Consider the following 17720-nt stretch of genomic DNA (forward strand, 5'->3'; position numbering starts at 1 on the left):
GACCGCCGGGGTCCCCGCCTTTGGCTGGCGCCCAGCTCACAACGCACATCTGTCTACTTGATATTTAATTTAAAACAGATTCTTTACTTACAGTGTATTGTAGGTGTTTCAAATACCTGACATGTTTCGGCGTCTACTCTGACGAAGGCGGAAGTGGACGCCAAAACATGTCAGGTATTTGAAACACCTACAATACACTGTCTGTAAGTAAAAAAATCTGTTTTAAATTAAAAACACTGAATCACGCTGAGTCAAATGCCAAAGAGTACAAATGAGTTTTGAGGTTATAAAACAGATGTCTCTATAAAAGCATGAGGAGAAAAGGGTTCAAGATGGGTAGGTATGGACCAGATGAAAGGTTTTGATTAAATTGTTTGCACAATCCACATACATTACAACTTAATGTAAATAAATGCCTTTAATTGGTATAGACAGCTTGAATAACCACTTATTGCTATGGTATGATAAGATTAAAGCCTGTTTGAAGAAAAAAATTAGATTTCAACAAAAAGAAACACAGCTGTGATCTGATTGAGCACGGTGCCTAACAATCAGATTTAGTAATCGGACCATGGCTATGTCCTGCTTAATGTTCAAAAAATTCATGAAAATGAAGAAAATGGCCTTCCTGTGTGGATTTGCATATGATCCCCATGCCTGTGTGTTTTTTCTCTGGGTGTTCAGATTTTTCACACGGTCACAAACTATGCATGTTAGGTTCAGGAACATTCGAAATTGTTCTTACGTGTGAGTTTGAGCAGAAACGGTTGTTCGTCTAAGTGTGTCCTCCGATTGGCTGGGGACCAATTTGGGGCACGGGGGGGCAGCATACTGCCTGAAGACAGCTGTGATAGACTGCCACACACCCATGACCCTTGTGTGGAAAATGATGCATGGATATATAGATGGATGAATCCCCTGTCTGAACCACTCACTGTGGTGTTTCAGAAAATAATTGATACTGCAATTTTGTTTCACACAGATAATGTATGAAAAATGCATGAGAATGATATTTACAGTAAAGTCTCGTTATATCGATATTCAAGGGAGTCTGAAAAAATATCGATATAACCGGGACTATCGATATATCCGATCCTGCGCCGAACTGCATTAAACAAAAGCCGCCAAAAGAGGGCAGCCAAGCGCCATATAAGAAACGGAGCTGGCCATTAGCTCCCTTTTTTTGGGTCAGAGATGTTCCCCCAATGTTGCCTCAAAATGGCACATATAATTCTTTAATGATTGTAAACATGTATGCTTTAATCTTCAGAACTACAGTGTATTTGAAACATATTCATAACTGGATGTGTAACAAGAAAGCATATTATCCGAATCTGAAGCCATTGTTTGGATTCACAAGCAATGCAAGACGTCTTGGCGTGAATCGATGAGAAGGTTTCTTCAGCCGTCATCTGTACAAAAGTGAAGGTTTCGGACGTTTCGCCTCCTATCCAAGAGGCTTCGTCAGCGAACTAAAGTCTGACTGGTCGTATCGGCCCCATTTATATATCCCTAATGTCCAGACCTGGTGGCGCCGGACACAGCTATGATAGGTCCCTACTCTCAGGTTGGGGGGGGGCGCGGGACCCCCCCCTGTGGCCCCACTGATTGTTCCTACATTCCTGACTAACGATTGGCCTATTACACCCACTCCCCCCGGTATCACCTCATCAGCATAACGACCCTCATCAGCATTGCGAAAGTTGCCTAACCTGTTTTGCCTGAGCAGGCTATTGTATGAACGATCCAAATTGAACCTCACACCACCAGACCGGTTTAATGAAGGATTTTGTTGTTTTATAAGAATCGCCTCTTTTACCCCCCTTTCAAACCATCTATGTTCTTTCGCTAAGATTTTAACCTCATTGTCGTCAAATGAGTGGTTGCTAGCTTTTAGGTGCAAATGTACTGCCGATTGAGGCCCACTAGTATTATCCCTGCGATGTTGATAAAGTCTTTTTTTGAGAATTTGTTGAGTCTCCCCAATGTACTGCTCTTTACAATTTTCATTCTTACAATGTATGGAATAAACTACATTACTTTGTTTTTCATTTGGTAGCCTATCTTTTGGATGCACTAATTTTTGCCTTAACGTGTTTATCGGTTTGAAATAAGTAGGAATTTTATGTTGCCAAAGGACTCTTTGTAATTTTTCAGAAACTCCTGCAATGTACGGTACTGCTACTCCTCTCCTTTTAGAATCTTGAGAATTATTGGTTTCGTTCGCTATTCTTTCTTTCTGACATTTGTTGAATGACCACTGAGGGTACCCACAGTTAGTGAGTGCTCTCCTGATATGTTTTGACTCCTTTTCTCTACCTTCAGTGCTAGTTGGTATTAGTTTAGCCCTATGCTGGAGGGTTCTGATAACTCCTAGTTTATGTTGTAAAGGGTGGTTAGAGTCAAAAAGTAAGTATTGGTCAGTGTGCGTAGCCTTCCTAAAGACTTCTGTTTTTAGCGCCGCCTTTGGCTGGCGCCCAGCTCACAACGCACATCTGTCTACTTGATATTTAATTTAAAACAGATTCTTTACTTACAGTGTATTGTAGGTGTTTCAAATACCTGACATGTTTCGGCGTCTACTCTGACGAAGGCGGAAGTGGACGCCAAAACATGTCAGGTATTTGAAACACCTACAATACACTGTCTGTAAGTAAAAAAATCTGTTTTAAATTAAAAACACTGAATCACGCTGAGTCAAATGCCAAAGAGTACAAATGAGTTTTGAGGTTATAAAACAGATGTCTCTATAAAAGCATGAGGAGAAAAGGGTTCAAGATGGGTAGGTATGGACCAGATGAAAGGTTTTGATTAAATTGTTTGCACAATCCACATACATTACAACTTAATGTAAATAAATGCCTTTAATTGGTATAGACAGCTTGAATAACCACTTATTGCTATGGTATGATAAGATTAAAGCCTGTTTGAAGAAAAAAATAAGATTTCAACAAAAAGAAACACAGCTGTGATCTGATTGAGCACGGTGCCTAACAATCAGATTTAGTAATCGGACCATGGCTATGTCCTGCTTAATGTTAAAAAAATTCATGAAAATGAAGAAAATGGCCTTCCTGTGTGGATTTGCATATGATCCCCATGCCTGTGTGTTTTTTCTCTGGGTGTTCAGATTTTTCACACGGTCACAAACTATGCATGTTAGGTTCAGGAACATTCGAAATTGTTCTTACGTGTGAGTTTGAGCAGAAACGGTTGTTCGTCTAAGTGTGTCCTCCGATTGGCTGGGGACCAATTTGGGGCACGGGGGGGCAGCATACTGCCTGAAGACAGCTGTGATAGACTGCCACACACCCATGACCCTTGTGTGGAAAATGATGCATGGATATGTAGATGGATGAATCCCCTGTCTGAACCACTCACTGTGGTGTTTCAGAAAATAATTGATACTGCAATTTTGTTTCACACAGATAATGTATGAAAAATGCATGAGAATGATATTTACAGTAAAGTCTCGTTATATCGATATTCAAGGGAGTCTGAAAAAATATCGATATAACCGGGACTATCGATATATCCGATCCTGCGCCGAACTGCATTAAACAAAAGCCGCCAAAAGAGGGCAGCCAAGCGCCATATAAGAAACGGAGCTGGCCATTAGCTCCCTTTTTTTTGGGTCAGAGATGTTCCCCCAATGTTGCCTCAAAATGGCACATATAATTCTTTAATGATTGTAAACATGTATGCTTTAATCTTCAGAAGTACAGTGTATTTGAAACATATTCATAACTGGATGTGTAACAAGAAAGCATATTATCCGAATCTGAAGCCATTGTTTGGATTCACAAGCAATGCAAGACGTCTTGGCGTGAAGTCATTTTTATTTGCATTTGAATAAAAAGTGACATCGGCTGTCCTTTAATACACAGTATGGAATGTTAATAATTTTCAAAATCATCGCGCTTCAGCAGACAAAACAAGAAACATTGTTGCAAAAAACGATTGCATTCATATACAGTACAGTGGGCATGTACATAACACAACAGGGAAACTGCAACGCTTACATCTTACTGTATTATGTATACAATTTAAAAAAGTCATCAATCTTCTTCTGCTTCCCATTTTTACCTTTTAACACAAACACTTCAATCTCGTCTGCTACACACGAGCTAGCGTCTGAAAATGAAAATGGCTCTGCTACACGGGTGCTGGGCACGTAACCAAGTCACCTGACCAAGTCGACCAATGGCGCGACTGATGGCATGACACGTAACCAAGACACATGACCAAGTTGACCAATGGCGCGACCGATGGCGTGTCACGTGACAAAGTCACACGGCCAAGTCGACCAATAGCGCGACCGATGGCGGCTCATGTGACCAAGTCGACCAATGCCGCGACCGATGGCGGCTCACGTAACAAGACACGTGACCAAGTTGACCAATGGCGCGACGGATATATCGATATAAACAACAAAAATGGCCGGCGGGGGATGTACAACTTAATGTAAATAAATGCCTTTAATTGGTATAGACAGCTTGAATAACCACTTATTGCTATGGTATGATAAGATTAAAGCCTGTTTGAAGAAAAAAATTAGATTTCAACAAAAAGAAACACAGCTGTGATCTGATTGAGCACGGTGCCTAACAATCAGATTTAGTAATCGGACCATGGCTATGTCCTGCTTAATGTTCAAAAAATTCATGAAAATGAAGAAAATGGCCTTCCTGTGTGGATTTGCATATGATCCCCATGCCTGTGTGTTTTTTCTCTGGGTGTTCAGATTTTTCACACGGTCACAAACTATGCATGTTAGGTTCAGGAACATTCGAAATTGTTCTTACGTGTGAGTTTGAGCAGAAACGGTTGTTCGTCTAAGTGTGTCCTCCGATTGGCTGGGGACCAATTTGGGGCACGGGGGGGCAGCATACTGCCTGAAGACAGCTGTGATAGACTGCCACACACCCATGACCCTTGTGTGGAAAATGATGCATGGATATATAGATGGATGAATCCCCTGTCTGAACCACTCACTGTGGTGTTTCAGAAAATAATTGATACTGCAATTTTGTTTCACACAGATAATGTATGAAAAATGCATGAGAATGATATTTACAGTAAAGTCTCGTTATATCGATATTCAAGGGAGTCTGAAAAAATATCGATATAACCGGGACTATCGATATATCCGATCCTGCGCCGAACTGCATTAAACAAAAGCCGCCAAAAGAGGGCAGCCAAGCGCCATATAAGAAACGGAGCTGGCCATTAGCTCCCTTTTTTTGGGTCAGAGATGTTCCCCCAATGTTGCCTCAAAATGGCACATATAATTCTTTAATGATTGTAAACATGTATGCTTTAATCTTCAGAACTACAGTGTATTTGAAACATATTCATAACTGGATGTGTAACAAGAAAGCATATTATCCGAATCTGAAGCCATTGTTTGGATTCACAAGCAATGCAAGACGTCTTGGCGTGAATCGATGAGAAGGTTTCTTCAGCCGTCATCTGTACAAAAGTGAAGGTTTCGGACGTTTCGCCTCCTATCCAAGAGGCTTCGTCAGCGAACTAAAGTCTGACTGGTCGTATCGGCCCCATTTATATATCCCTAATGTCCAGACCTGGTGGCGCCGGACACAGCTATGATAGGTCCCTACTCTCAGGTTGGGGGGGGGCGCGGGACCCCCCCCTGTGGCCCCACTGATTGTTCCTACATTCCTGACTAACGATTGGCCTATTACACCCACTCCCCCCGGTATCACCTCATCAGCATAACGACCCTCATCAGCATTGCGAAAGTTGCCTAACCTGTTTTGCCTGAGCAGGCTATTGTATGAACGATCCAAATTGAACCTCACACCACCAGACCGGTTTAATGAAGGATTTTGTTGTTTTATAAGAATCGCCTCTTTTACCCCCCTTTCAAACCATCTATGTTCTTTCGCTAAGATTTTAACCTCATTGTCGTCAAATGAGTGGTTGCTAGCTTTTAGGTGCAAATGTACTGCCGATTGAGGCCCACTAGTATTATCCCTGCGATGTTGATAAAGTCTTTTTTTGAGAATTTGTTGAGTCTCCCCAATGTACTGCTCTTTACAATTTTCATTCTTACAATGTATGGAATAAACTACATTACTTTGTTTTTCATTTGGTAGCCTATCTTTTGGATGCACTAATTTTTGCCTTAACGTGTTTATCGGTTTGAAATAAGTAGGAATTTTATGTTGCCAAAGGACTCTTTGTAATTTTTCAGAAACTCCTGCAATGTACGGTACTGCTACTCCTCTCCTTTTAGAATCTTGAGAATTATTGGTTTCGTTCGCTATTCTTTCTTTCTGACATTTGTTGAATGACCACTGAGGGTACCCACAGTTAGTGAGTGCTCTCCTGATATGTTTTGACTCCTTTTCTCTACCTTCAGTGCTAGTTGGTATTAGTTTAGCCCTATGCTGGAGGGTTCTGATAACTCCTAGTTTATGTTGTAAAGGGTGGTTAGAGTCAAAAAGTAAGTATTGGTCAGTGTGCGTAGCCTTCCTAAAGACTTCTGTTTTTAGCGCTCTGTCCTCTTTTATAATTACTTTACAATCCAAGAAGGCTAGTTGGTTCTCTTGAATGTCCTCACGAGTAAATTTAATGTTGAAGTCTACAGAGTTGAGATGATCTGTGAAGGATTGAATTTCTTGTTTCTTAATTATGACAAAAGTATCGTCCAATTAAGAAACAAGAAATTCAATCCTTCACAGATCACCTCAACTCTGTAGACTTCAACATTAAATTTACTCGTGAGGACATTCAAGAGAACCAACTAGCCTTCTTGGATTGTAAAGTAATTATAAAAGAGGACAGAGCGCTAAAAACAGAAGTCTTTAGGAAGGCTACGCACACTGACCAATACTTACTTTTTGACTCTAACCACCCTTTACAACATAAACTAGGAGTTATCAGAACCCTCCAGCATAGGGCTAAACTAATACCAACTAGCACTGAAGGTAGAGAAAAGGAGTCAAAACATATCAGGAGAGCACTCACTAACTGTGGGTACCCTCAGTGGTCATTCAACAAATGTCAGAAAGAAAGAATAGCGAACGAAACCAATAATTCTCAAGATTCTAAAAGGAGAGGAGTAGCAGTACCGTACATTGCAGGAGTTTCTGAAAAATTACAAAGAGTCCTTTGGCAACATAAAATTCCTACTTATTTCAAACCGATAAACACGTTAAGGCAAAAATTAGTGCATCCAAAAGATAGGCTACCAAATGAAAAACAAAGTAATGTAGTTTATTCCATACATTGTAAGAATGAAAATTGTAAAGAGCAGTACATTGGGGAGACTCAACAAATTCTCAAAAAAAGACTTTATCAACATCGCAGGGATAATACTAGTGGGCCTCAATCGGCAGTACATTTGCACCTAAAAGCTAGCAACCACTCATTTGACGACAATGAGGTTAAAATCTTAGCGAAAGAACATAGATGGTTTGAAAGGGGGGTAAAAGAGGCGATTCTTATAAAACAACAAAATCCTTCATTAAACCGGTCTGGTGGTGTGAGGTTCAATTTGGATCGTTCATACAATAGCCTGCTCAGGCAAAACAGGTTAGGCAACTTTCGCAATGCTGATGAGGGTCGTTATGCTGATGAGGTGATACCGGGGGGAGTGGGTGTAATAGGCCAATCGTTAGTCAGGAATGTAGGAACAATCAGTGGGGCCACAGGGGGGGGTCCCGCGCCCCCCCCCAACCTGAGAGTAGGGACCTATCATAGCTGTGTCCGGCGCCACCAGGTCTGGACATTAGGGATATATAAATGGGGCCGATACGACCAGTCAGACTTTAGTTCGCTGACGAAGCCTCTTGGATAGGAGGCGAAACGTCCGAAACCTTCACTTTTGTACAGATGACGGCTGAAGAAACCTTCTCATCGATGGACCACTCCTGTACGACTGAGAGCTTACACAGACGTCTTGGCGTGAAGTCATTTTTATTTGCATTTGAATAAAAAGTGACATCGGCTGTCCTTTAATACACAGTATGGAATGTTAATAATTTTCAAAATCATCGCGCTTCAGCAGACAAAACAAGAAACATTGTTGCAAAAAACGATTGCATTCATATACAGTACAGTGGGCATGTACATAACACAACAGGGAAACTGCAACGCTTACATCTTACTGTATTATGTATACAATTTAAAAAAGTCATCAATCTTCTTCTGCTTCCCATTTTTACCTTTTAACACAAACACTTCAATCTCGTCTGCTACACACGAGCTAGCGTCTGAAAATGAAAATGGCTCTGCTACACGGGTGCTGGGCACGTAACCAAGTCACCTGACCAAGTCGACCAATGGCGCGACTGATGGCATGACACGTAACCAAGACACATGACCAAGTTGACCAATGGCGCGACCGATGGCGTGTCACGTGACAAAGTCACACGGCCAAGTCGACCAATAGCGCGACCGATGGCGGCTCATGTGACCAAGTCGACCAATGCCGCGACCGATGGCGGCTCACGTAACAAGACACGTGACCAAGTTGACCAATGGCGCGACGGATATATCGATATAAACAACAAAAATGGCCGGCGGGGGATGAAAAGGAGCACCGTAATAACCGGACTATCATAATAACCGGGTATCGTACTAAACGGTACTAATTATACATAAAAAGACTAGAAATGTGCAAGGGAAATGAAAATAGTATCGTAATAAGCGGTACTATCGATATAACCGATATCGATATAACGAGACTTTACTGTATATTGATTTCAGAATCACTATCAGAATCATCTTTATTGCCAAGTATGTAGAACACACAGGTTATTTGTCTCCGGTAGAACATGCTGCACTAGTATCATCATAGGTAAATTGCAAAGAGGCACTGTACGGTTATATTTGGGTGACTGAGAGTTGGTCGAGAGTTAATGGCTTGGGGGCAGAATCTGTTTAGATGTCTGAGAGATTTGGTGCGCTGGATAGGTAGCGCCTGCCTGAGCAGGAGGATTTTCCGTGCCATTGTTTTGATTCTCTCAGTGTGTAAGTCCTTGAGAGTGGGTAGGGCAATGCTAATTTTTTTTTTTCACCGTCATAACTGTCCGTTGAAGTCGGATTTTGTCCATTTTGGTGGCGGCCCGGAACCAAACCGTGACGGAAGAACCCAGCATTGATTTGATGACAGCTGTGCAGAAATGGCGTAGCACCTCCTATGGCAGGCCCATGCTTTTTTTTAGCAGCCTCAGGAAGTACATCCTCTGTTGGGCCTTTCTCAGGATGGAGTCGGTGTTGACCTCCCACTTCATGTCCTGGAACACTGTGATTCCCAGGAACTTGAAGGTCTCGACGGTTAACATGAAGAAGTTGGATAAGCAGCTGTGGTGATGGATGTTTTCAGAAGTACACGATCATCTCTTCCGTCTTGAGTGTGTTCAGCTCTAGGTTGTGACGGCAGCACCAGAGCTCCAGCTGCTCCACTTGTTGTCGGTACACAGACTCGTCGCCGTCTTTGATGATTCCGATGACTGTGGTGTCGTCTGCCAACTGAATTTGATTGCCGAGTGTGTTGAGGTGCATTGTTTGTGTGAAGTGAGAAGTGTTTGTGAGCAGTGTAGAGTGGATGCATCATTGTGGGGCTCCAGTGCTCGAGGTGCGTGTTGATGCTGATATTTTTTCACAGTCTCAGCTGTTGGGTCCGTCCTGTCAGGAAGCTGAGGATCCACTGGCAGATCGTAGAGTGCACTCCAAGCTGGAGATGTTTCGGGTGAGGAGTTCCGGGATGTGGTGCAGCCCGATTGACTGCATCCTCCACAGACCTGTTTGCCCGGTAGGCAAACTGAAGACGGTCCAGGAGCGGTCTGGTGATGTTCTTTAGGTCGTTTAGCATGAGGCGTTCAAAAGACTTCATGACCACAGACGTCAGAGCAACATCTATATAGTCATTCAATCCCAATATTGCTGGTTTATTTAGAACTGGGATGATGGTAGACTGAAGTAAGATGGGACTTCACACTGCTCCAGGGATCTGTTGAAGATTTGTTTGAAAACCGGAGCCAGCTGTTCAGTGCAGACTTTCAGGCAGGAGGGGGACACTCTGTCAGGTCCTGCAGCTTTCTTGGTCTTCTGCTGCTCGTGTAACACTTATATGAACATTTCAATACTCTACAATTGTCGATGAGGACTGTATTAACTATATAAAACTACATAATTATTCTTTAAACATATAAATCTATCCATAACCTTGCCCCCCATAACTAACTGACCTTCAAATTTCTATTCCCTCTCGTTCCCTCAGATCCTCTTCCACCCTCCGCCTCTGTGTGCCCCCCGCCCATCTCAGCACGATGGGGGACAGAGCTTTCAGCTGCTCTGCCCCCAAACTCTGGAACTCACTTCCTCCCAACATACGTAATATCGATTCTCTTCCCACCTTCAAATTGCATCTCAAAACCCACCTATTTAAAATTGCATTTTCTGGGTCGCTCTATCTTTTCTTTCTATTCATAATTGTATTTGAGTTATTGTATTCATTTGTAATTGTATTTTATTTATTATAGTACTGTATCTATGCTTGTATGTGACTGTAAAGTGTTCATGAGAGCTTTGAAAGGCACTTAAAATAAAATGTATTATTATCATTATTATAAAATATTTTTGAGATAATGTGTAAACAGTGAATATAAAAGAGAGAAATCTACACAACTTTAAGATCGTTTTTTTTCGAACGACAGTTTGACCAACAGATGTCGCTTTTGGCCGATAAACTTATTTAAAACGTCATCACAGTCCTTGCGTATAAAACTACATTTTGATAAAAGCGTTTGGAGTCGATGGGGGCCTCCAAATAAATGTTATACAGTACAGTGATACCTCAGCTCACGAACTTCTTTGGTTTTTCAGAAAGTGTGTGTAAGGAGAAAAGTTCATCTGCCGAACATGTATTTCCCATCAGAAACCATTCAAAATTAGAATAATCTGTTCCTAGGTCCCCATAAAACATAATTGTCTTCTAAATAAGACTTAAACCTACACAAAATATACCTCATTTTATGTATAATAAATGTGCTATGTGCTATTGAATTGTAATTAAACAAATAAACTGTATTAAATAATAAAGTTGTTTTATTTACCTTTGTAATCGTCGTTGATATAGTTACCTCTTGATGATATCCCAGTGAAGTTGCCGTGCTTTCTCGGCGATAATACACTGACTCACACTGTTTCTCTTCTATTACCTGAGACCGTTGCTTAGACCAGTGATTTTCAACCACTGTGCCGCGGCACACTAGTGTGCTGTGAGAGATCGTCAGGTGTGCCGTGAGAAACTATCCAATCCCCCTTTGTCAAATTTAACATTTTACAAACATTTATTAATCATTTTCTGCCAATATTATTTTTTTTCCTGTGTCTGTGCTGACACAGCTGCCTTTCCAAAATACATGAGCTGCCTTTCCAGCAGCTCATGTATTTTGTTTTTCTACTTTCATTCCTTTCATCACTTCAATCAATTAATTTTGATACCACTGCAAGAAACAGTGGCATCAACTCGGGTGCAGCGAATCTTATTGAAGAAAAACTAAGCAAAAAGGTATTCTACTTCGCTTGTTGCCATCACATATCAGAGGTAATAATTGGAAGTGTATGGGAGGCTGTGTTTAGCAAGGTCAAGAGTCCTGCCAACCCAATGTTCAGCAATGTGAAAGAGAAGTGGGACAAGTTGGTTAAGGACTGCCCAAGAGTTCTGGGCCTAGTTGAACAAGACTTGAAACAGAAGAAGACAAGCACAATTGCAGTCTTAAGCAATTTCCTTGAGGAGGCACGTCCGAGGGCAGATTACAGAGAGGTGGCAGAGCTGTGCCTGATCGTGCTTGGTGAGGAACCTCCTCGAGGTATCCACTGGGCGAAGTCAGGTGCCATTCACCAAGTCCGCTTGATGGCCAGGAACATTTACTGTATGAAGATGCTCGTGTTTTCCAAGGACCTAAAACACAACACGGATATGATCTTCAAGCTGGAGAGGATGAACATGTTCTTGGCCTTATTCTACATCAGCCACTCGGTGACCACCAAATCTGCAGCTGATGCACCTATCCATGACCTCCAGCTTATATAGAACATGCTGCAATACAAGCAGTATGACTATGAACTGGCAAACTCTGTTCTCATGAAAATGAACAACCAACACTGTTATCTGACCCAGGAACTAGTGCCATTCAACTTGTTCAGTTCATATGCCAGCATGACCAAGTCTGCAAAAGAGAAGCTCGAAGTCAAGCTGTCAGAAACAGAGAAACCTGAGTGTTACAGGAAAGGCAAGCCAGTGTTTCCTGTCATCAAGGCAGCTACAGTTCTCACAGACCTGGTACGGCCAGAGTCTCACTTTCTGTTTGATGCTCTTCGAGTGAAATATGACTGGCTCACTACTCCTGCTGACACCTGGGAAGACAATGACAGCTACAGGAATGCACAGAAGTTTGTGAGGTCAGTGAAAGTGACCAATGATATGGCTGAGAGAGGTGTGAAACTAATGAATGACTGCAACTCAGATCACAACTGACCCAGAGCAAAGAAGCTGCTTACTACAACTCACAACTCACTTCCGGGTCGAGTGTACGCTGGCGCGCTTTTGGCTGGCGCTATTCGCCCGCAAACATTTTAGCTTCTTTTTAGTTTTTACGATTCCTGTAACCACTGGAAATACTCGACAGTCACCAGAGGAACTTATGGTCAAATTCCAATCCGCTTTGGCTGTCGGATCGTCTCGTGATTCCGGTCGTTCATCCGGACCACAGACGAGAACACGGACGAGAACACGTACCATCTTCACCCACCTGTACCCGCTGTTGAGGGCTAACTTGAACGCTGCCTGTCTCTGGACGTTGCTGTTTGCTATCATGTCGCTCCTCCAACGACCCGTTGGACGGCTGCAGTATTCGGCGTCAGAGCTGCTTGAACTCCGCTCCCGGTGGACGAGCGTGCCACAGGCGATTTTCCGATTCCCGGAAATCGCTCGCCGCCCTTCCCGGAGGTATATCCACCGCGGATCACGTCGAGACTTTTACCTCGACGACTCCAAGGATATCACCTCCCTGTGGTCATCTTTCCGCCGGCCACGCAGAGCTTACAGCCGCTCCGTGCAACACCGTGTGTTAGCCGGCCTGGCTAGGTCAGCCAATGCCCCTCAAAATGACACCACCAGCGTCACCTTCGGCCTCCTGAACATCCGCTCGCTTACGGGGAAGGAATGTCTTATCCAAGACATCCTTAGTGACCGTAAGTTGGACTTCTTCTGCTTGAATGAGACCTGGCAAACGGCGGGGGACTTTTCCGAGTTGAACGACACGACGCCACATGGGTTTGTTTACCTCTCAAAACCCCGCCTCTCGGGCCGTGGAGGCGGTCTCGCGATATTTTACCGCTAGATCCGGAAAGTCACTCAAGTGCCAGTCCCGGAAACTCTCTCATTTGAATGCCTTGCGTGTCAAATTTCTGGTCCATCTCCCACAGTTATAGCCACTGTATATCGTCCCCCTAAACCACATCGTGACTTTTTAAAAGACTTCTCAGCTGTCCTCACACACCTCTCCACTCTGTCACCAAATATTATTACCCTTGGGGACTTCAACATACACATTGACAATTCCACCCATCCCGTCACCAAAGACTATTTCCTCACTGGAGAGTTTTGGCTTGCATCAATTCTCTGATTTCCCCACGCATATAAAAGGGCATGCACAGCAAACGAACTACCTGTAACGGACCATTTCCTTGTCTCATTTAACATTCCCATCACACTCTCCCCAAGCCACCGCGCATCATCACTTATCGGAACATCAAACACATTGACACTGTCACCCTCACTGCAATGGCTGCCAACCTCAATCCGGACTACAACTCCTCCCCCTGATGAACTTGTTTCCCGATACAACACGGACCTTGCAAACATGCTCAACACCCTTGCTGCTGTAAAATCCCGGTCAGTCCAATTCACTCGATCCGCCACTTGGTTCACCGCCCAACTCCGCTCCACCGAGGCGAAAACTCGGCAGCTGGAAAGACTTTACATAAAGACCGGCCTCACCACCCACCAGGACATGTATACAGCTCACCTCACCCACTACAAGGACTCTATCACACGCGCAAAATCACAAGACTATTCTAGACTGATTGACGCTAACACTGGGAATCCACGGACTCTGTTTTCCCTGTACACCAAAATCATTCAACCCCCTATCTCTCTCCCCCCACACTTTCACTCCTCAGATACCTGCAATGCACTACTTTTGTTTTTCACTGAAAAGATCAACAAGATCCACCAGCACCTCGGCTCCTCTGTATCCCCCCCTACCCCAACCTTCCTACTCCCTATCAACTGCTGTCGTCTTTTGAACTCCCTCATCCCTCTTTATTTTCTGACCTCATCACCAAGTCCAAGAATTCCACCTGTCAACTTGACCCCCTCCCTACTGTCCTCATGAAATCTTGTCTACCCGCTCTCCTTCCTTTTACTTCAGCTATTATTCACTCCTCATTGTCCACTGGAATTGTTCCTGTCCCTCTCAAAACCGCAGCTGTAACGCCAATGAAAAAACTTGGTTCAGATCCCAATGATTTCAATAACCTACGTCCAATTTTGCATCTTCCATTTATCGCTAAAATTCTCAAAAAAAACGTCGCCTGTCAACTCCACTCTCACCTCACTCACAATAACCTCTACGAACAATTCCAGTCTGGTTTCCGTCCCCGCCACAGCACTGAATCAGCCCTCATAAAAATCACGAATGACCTTCTCATAGCAGCAGATACCGGCTCCCTCTCTATTCTCATCCTTCTTGATCTATCTGCGGCCTTTGACACCATTTCTCACCCCATCCTGCTCAACCGACTCTCCACTCTAGGCGTGACACACACCCCACTTAGTTGGTTTCACTCCTACCTCACTGGCCGCTCACAGTTTATCCAAATTACGTCATTCACTTCATGGTCCTCCCCTGTGTCTTCTGGTGTGTCCCAAGGGTCTGTTCTGGGGCCCCTTCTCTTTATTATATACCTTTTTCCCCTTGGTGATATCTTCCGCAAATTTGGAATTCACTTTCACTGCTTCGCGGATGACACCCAGCTCTACCTCTCCAGTAAACCCGACGCCTCTCTTCCACCTGCATCCCTTACACTTTGCCTCTCAGAAATCAAATCCTGGTTTTCTCATAACTTTCTCAAACTAAACAGCGAAAAAACTGAACTTCTCCTTGTCGGTACAAAATCCACCCTTCACAAAGCAAACAGTTTCTCTCTCACCATTGACAGTTCTACCGTGTCCCCCGCCCTTCAGGTTAAGAGCCTGGGTGTCCTCCTTGATAGCACACTATCTTTTCACTCCCATATAAATAACATAACCCGGTCTGAATATTTTCACCTCCGCAATATCAATCGTCTCCGTCCTTCTCTCACCCCTCACACCACTGCTATCCTCGTCCACAGTCTCGTCACCTCCCGTATCGATTATTGTAATTCACTTCTTTTCGGGGTCAATCAAAAATATCTCCATAAACTCCAACTAGTCCAAAATTCCTCAGCCCGGATCATCACAAAAAAAAACCTCATTTCACCACATCACTCCTGTCCTCCAACAGCTCCACTGGCTCCCTGTTAAACTCCGTATTGAATTCAAGATACTTCTGTTTATATTTAAAGCCATCCATATCCTTGCCCCCCCCCCTATCTGTCTGACCTAATTCAAATCTCCGTTCCTTTTCGGGCCCTCAGATCCTTTTCCTCCCTCCACCTCTACATGCCCTCTGCCCGTCTCACAACGATGGGGTGCAGAGCTTTCAGCCGCTCCGCACCTAAACTCTGGAACTCATTTCCACCCAACATCCGCAACATTGACTCCCTTCCTACTTTCAAATCTCACCTGAAAACCCACCTGTTTAAACTTGCTTTCATGGTCTAATTTATTCTGCTGTTTTATTATTTATTGATTTATGCATGAGTTTACTGTTTTGTGTGTTGTCTTTGTTGTAAAGTGTCCTTGAGTGTTCAGAAAGGCGCTTGTAAATTAAATGTATTATTATTATTATTATTATTATTATTATTATTATTATTATTATTATTATTATTATAAGTTGTGGAGTACCACAGGAAAAAAAAATACAGTTTCAAAAAAGCCAAATTGAAGTGATAATACATGTATTAGTAACATCCTATCTGACAGTTTCTTATGCAATATATGTGTCAGTGCAGTGTTATCATACTACCAAACTGATTTTCTGTAGTGTCCCAGCAGTCTGTGCATTAAAATTAGCTAAAAAAGGTGTTCATGTGTTTTATTGTGCTTCCCACCATATTCAAGAACATTTTATTAGCCTTCATTTGGTACCACTTTCAATGATATAGCATCAACCTCTGGAAAGCTAAAAGGAAAATAAGGACATATGATCCCAAATTTTGAAGCGTTTTTGAAAAATGTCAACAATAAAATGACATGGCTCTTGAGGCAGGCATAGCCAAGGTTCAAGATCACAATAACTGGTATATTTAGCTAATTTAGACCTTGGAGAATGGGAATAATATCAGTTTCCATATGTTTGAAGAAAAAAGTCAATTTTGAAGAGGTTACCCTCCCAGTGGGAAGGTAATTTAATATTCTTACGTGTGGCAACACATCACTGATTGCCTCTTTCCTGCGAGATGGTTCGTGGTGTGCCGCAAAAAAATTCCCATGTAAAAAAAAAACGTACCCTGCTTCAAAAAAGGTTGAAAAACACTGGCTGAGACAACACAGAAACACCCATTAGCCACACGTAGCAATGGTCGACTTAGCATACTGGTAATGGGACGCTAACTCATTCTTGATCTCATTCTTCTGCTGGACCGTAATTTCCTATTCATCTTAACACTAGCCTGTGGTGGGGGCTTTTTCGGCCCCATAATAGCAAAAGTACTGCACTTGATAACAAACCACGACGGCACTCAAAGGAAGGGGATGTGGAAAACGAGTCCGCCAGCCTGTGGTGCTTTTCGACCGTGTGGTTTGGTGTTCATCTGCCGAAAACTAGTCCGCAAGTATGACGCTGTGTGGTTTAGTTCGTCCGCCGAAAGCTCGTTCGTTAGCCAGGAATACATGCTCGCAAATTTAATGTTTGTGAGGCAAAGAGTTTGTGATCTAAAGTGTTCGTAGGACGAGGTATCACTGTATTATTTTCCATCTACCCATTTATTTTCCAATCAGCTTTATCCTCATTGTCACGGTTTGCGAGGTGGGTGTGGATCCCATAAAGCAGGCAGGAGGGAGCAGGAGGTTGTTTGACAAATTGTATTAAAATAAAGGTAAGCAGAAACAAAATGTAAAACATCAAAATGATCTGAACAGAAAAAAAAAGTATCAAAAGAAAACCAAGTGTAAAAGTCCGCCAAGGTTAAACAAACACATGCACAGCATACAATGCATGCGATTGCAGGCAAAGCATGCAACAAACAATGAACCGACCAACCATCGGATCCTGCAGGTACAACGGACCCGTCTCATTTCCACCCTGTGCCTGGCAATGCTATGTCCACGTTAGCCCACGCCTCGTCGAGTTTGAATTGCGTCACTCGACGAGCCGTAACGTCCACGTCAACGTCCGGCCGAGACCTCCTTCCAGGTGGCCGTCCAGGGTGACACTGGGTGTCTGGCAGTGCACGCCCACGTCCAGTCACGCTGTCGTCGTGCATGACAAATTGAGTCGCATCCACGACGAGCCGTGCAACGTCCGCGTCTACGT

The 17720-nt window shown here is 43.2% G+C and overlaps 1 long non-coding RNA gene across 1 annotated transcript in view; it reads right to left on the reverse strand.

The window, feature by feature from the left end:
* LOC148896689 (uncharacterized) overlaps positions 1-13548 on the reverse strand; it is a 246063-nt gene extending 232515 nt beyond the window's left edge. The window contains exons 1-2 of the long non-coding RNA XR_016115214.1: positions 12789-13548; positions 11406-11938 (exon numbers count right to left, since the gene is read on the reverse strand). This is a non-coding gene — a long non-coding RNA (uncharacterized LOC148896689). The remainder of the gene's footprint in view (positions 1-11405; positions 11939-12788) is intronic.
* Between the last annotated feature and the right edge of the window lie 4172 nt (positions 13549-17720).

Source organism: Hippocampus bargibanti, linkage group LG06, assembly GCF_051943395.1.
Source record: "Hippocampus bargibanti isolate YZ-2025 linkage group LG06, ASM5194339v1, whole genome shotgun sequence".
NCBI lineage: Eukaryota > Metazoa > Chordata > Actinopteri > Syngnathiformes > Syngnathidae > Hippocampus > Hippocampus bargibanti.